The 3,332-nt window shown below is 45.6% G+C and overlaps 1 pseudogene; it reads left to right on the top strand.

Moving 5' to 3' along the window:
* The first annotated feature begins 1,455 nt into the window (after window positions 1-1,455).
* Window positions 1,456-2,839, top strand: LOC113911133 (annotated as a pseudogene).
* The last annotated feature ends 493 nt before the right edge of the window (window positions 2,840-3,332 follow it).

Genomic DNA, 3,332 nt, shown 5'->3' on the forward strand with positions numbered 1-3,332 from the left:
TGATGGCTGATCCTATTGTATATATGGACTACATCTTCTTTATCCATTCGTCTGTTGAAGGGCATCTGGGCTCCTTCCACAGTTTGGTTATTGTGGACATTGCTGCTATGAACATTAGGGTGCATATGGCCCTTCTTTTCACTACATCTGTGTCTTTGGGGTAGATAACCAGGAGTGCAATTGCTGGGTCATAGGGTAGTTCTATTTTTAACTTTTTGAGGAATCTCCATACCGTTTCCAACTTGCATTCCCACCAACAGTGTAAGAAGGTTCCCCTTTCTCCACAACCTCTCCAACATTTGTTGTTTCTTGCCTTTCACTTTTTGCCATTCTAACTGGTGTAAGATGGTATCTCCGTGTGGTTTTGATTTGAATTTCCCTGATGGCTAATGATGATGAACATTTTTTCATGTGTCTGTTAGCCATTTGCATGACTTCTCTTATTCTTTACTTCAAAGGTACCATTTCTAAAGCTCACCACACGCCCCTTCTATTCCTGTTTCTTTTAAAAATCGGCACCTGCAGAGATGCATATTCATGACTGCCCGGAGGTGGAAACAACCAAGTGTCCATTGATGGGTGAATGAATAAACAGAATGTGGTCCATCCACACAGTGGACTATCATCAGCCGCGAAAAGGAAGGACACTCTGACACCTGCTCCAACGTGGATGGACCTGGAGGACGTGAGGCTGAGCACAAAGAGCCACACACAGGAGACACACTGTAGGGTTCCACGTGCACGAGGTCCCCAGAGCGGTCAGATCCACAGAGGAGAGAGCAGAGTGGGGGGCGACGGGGGATGGGACGGGGAGCTGGTGTTTCCTGGGGACAGAGCTTCCATTTGGGGAGATGAGAACGTTCCGGACGTGGACCGTGGAGGCCACACAGCAGTGTGAGCGTGCTTAATGCCATGGGATTAAGTGAATGTACAGTTAAACATGGTGAAGATGGAAAACTGTATTTTCCCACAGTTTAAAGAGAATAAAATTAAACAAAACATAAATCTGTACCTCCTCCTACTGTCCGGGAATCTCTCAGGTCAGGACCACGCGATCCCAGGTAAGGCTCTGTTCCCAGCTACCTGCGGTGGGCTCTCCTTCTGCAGTTGTAACCACTGAGCCTGAGCCACCCGCCCTCCCTCCTGCCGTCCCCACAACCAGGGCCACAGGCTGGGTCACAATGTGCGAGGTCATCCGGACCGGCCCCTCCCACCTCTCTTCAGAGATGAGGACCCTCATGCTCGGAGGAACACCCTCACCTTACATTTGCCTCGTCACATTTGTCTCTCAGTCAAGTGCTATCTGCCCCTTCCTGCTCATCAGGCTGTTTCCTGAAGATTCCATTCACGCAAGTATGTATTGCTCTACGCGTGTGGGTTCTCAGTGGGTTCAAAGGCTTTCTTTGCCTACATCCTTCCCTTGAGGATGGCAAACCAGAGATCCCATGAAACCTGATGCAAAATTGCAAGGAGAGTCCCTCCCCGCTTCCCCCCCTCCCCGGACCGCGGAGCAGCACCGTGTCGGCGCCGGCGGCCAAAGTCAGTAAAAAGGACCTCAACTCCAACCACGACGGGGCCGACGAGACCTCAGAAAAAGAACAGCAAGAGCAATTGAACGTATTGATGAAGTACAAAATGAAATAGACAGACTTAATGAACAAGCCAGTGAGGAGATTTTGAAAGTAGAACAGAAATATAACAAACTCCGCCAACCATTTTTTCAGAAGAGGTCGGAATTGATCGCCAAAATCCCCAATTTCTGGGTAACAACATTTGTCAACCATCCACAAGTGTCTGCACTGCTTGGGGAGGAGGATGAAGGGGCGCTGCATTATTTGACAAGAGTTGAAGTGACAGAATTTGAAGATATGAAATCAGGTTACAGAATAGATTTTTAATTTGATGAAAACCCTTACTTCGAAAATAAAGTTCTCTCCAAAGAATTTCATCTGAATGAGAGTGGTGATCCATCTTCAAAGTCCACCGAAATCTAATGGAAATCTGGAAAGGATTTGACAAAATGTTCCAGTCAAACACAGAATAAAGCCAGCAGGAAGAGACAGCATGAGGAGCCAGAGAGCTTCTTCACCTGGTTTACGGACCACTCTGATGCAGGTGCGGATGAGTCAGGAGAGGTCATCGAAGATGATATTTGGCCAAATCCGTTACAGTACTACTTGGTTCCGGATATGGATGATGAAGAAGGGGAAGGAGAAGAAGACGATGATGATGATGAAGAAGAAGAAGGATTGGAAGACATCGATGAAGAAGGAGACGAGGATGAAGGTGAAGATGAAGACGATGATGAGGGGGAGGAAGGAGAGGAGGGGGGGATGAAGGAGAAGATGACTAATGGAACACTGATGGATTCCAACCTTCCTTTTTTAATTGTCTTCAGTCCCTGGGAGCAAGTTGCCGTCTTTTTTTATTTTTTTTCTTCTCTTGGGCTCATTCGCCCTGTTTTTTGAAGTCTCTTTTCTCTCCCTTTATACCATGGTTCTCAACTTATTTTGGGGGGAAATACCTTGAGCAGAATACAGTGGGAAAAGAATCTCTACCCCTTTCTGTTCCAAATTCATTTTAATCCCTTCCTGTCTCAACAAAAACTTTATGGAATCACCACCACCGCGCTCTGCGGGAAAAAAGAAAAACCTTCTGCTCCCTTGGCTCTGCTGGAAGCTGGAGGGTGCGAGGCCCCTGTGTAGTAGTGCATAGAATTCTAGCTTTTTTCCTCCTTTCTCTGTATATTGGGCTCAGAGATTACACTGTGTCTCTATGTGAATATGGACAGTTAGCATTTACCAACATGTACCCGTCTACTTTCTCTTGTTTAAAAAAAGGAAAAAAAAAACTTAAAAAAATGGGGTTATAGAAGGACAGCAAAGGGTGGGCTTGAGATGTTTGGGTGGGTTAAGTGGGCATTTTGACAACATGGCTTCTCCTTTGGCGTGTTTAATTGTGATGTTTAACGGACATCCTTGCAGTTTAAGATGACGCTTTTAAAATAAAACTGTCTCCTAATGATGACTTGAGCCCTGCCACTCCATGGGAGAATCAGCAGAACCTGTAGGATCTTATTTGGAATTGACCTTCTCTATTGTAATTTTGTTCCTGTTTATTTTTAAATTTTCTTTTTGTTTCACCGGAAAGGAAAGATGATGCTCAGTTTTAAACGTTAAAAGTGTACAAGTTGCTTTGTTACAATAAAACTAAATGTGTACACACACACACAAAAAATTGCAAGGAGAATAATGGGTGCGTGTCGTTCTTCTATGCAAGCTCTCGGGTGGATGCCCCTGAGAAAGACCCCACCGCACATCCTGGCTGGGAAG

The sequence above is a fragment of the Zalophus californianus genome, chromosome 12, assembly GCF_009762305.2.
Source record: "Zalophus californianus isolate mZalCal1 chromosome 12, mZalCal1.pri.v2, whole genome shotgun sequence".
NCBI classification, from domain to species: domain Eukaryota; kingdom Metazoa; phylum Chordata; class Mammalia; order Carnivora; family Otariidae; genus Zalophus; species Zalophus californianus.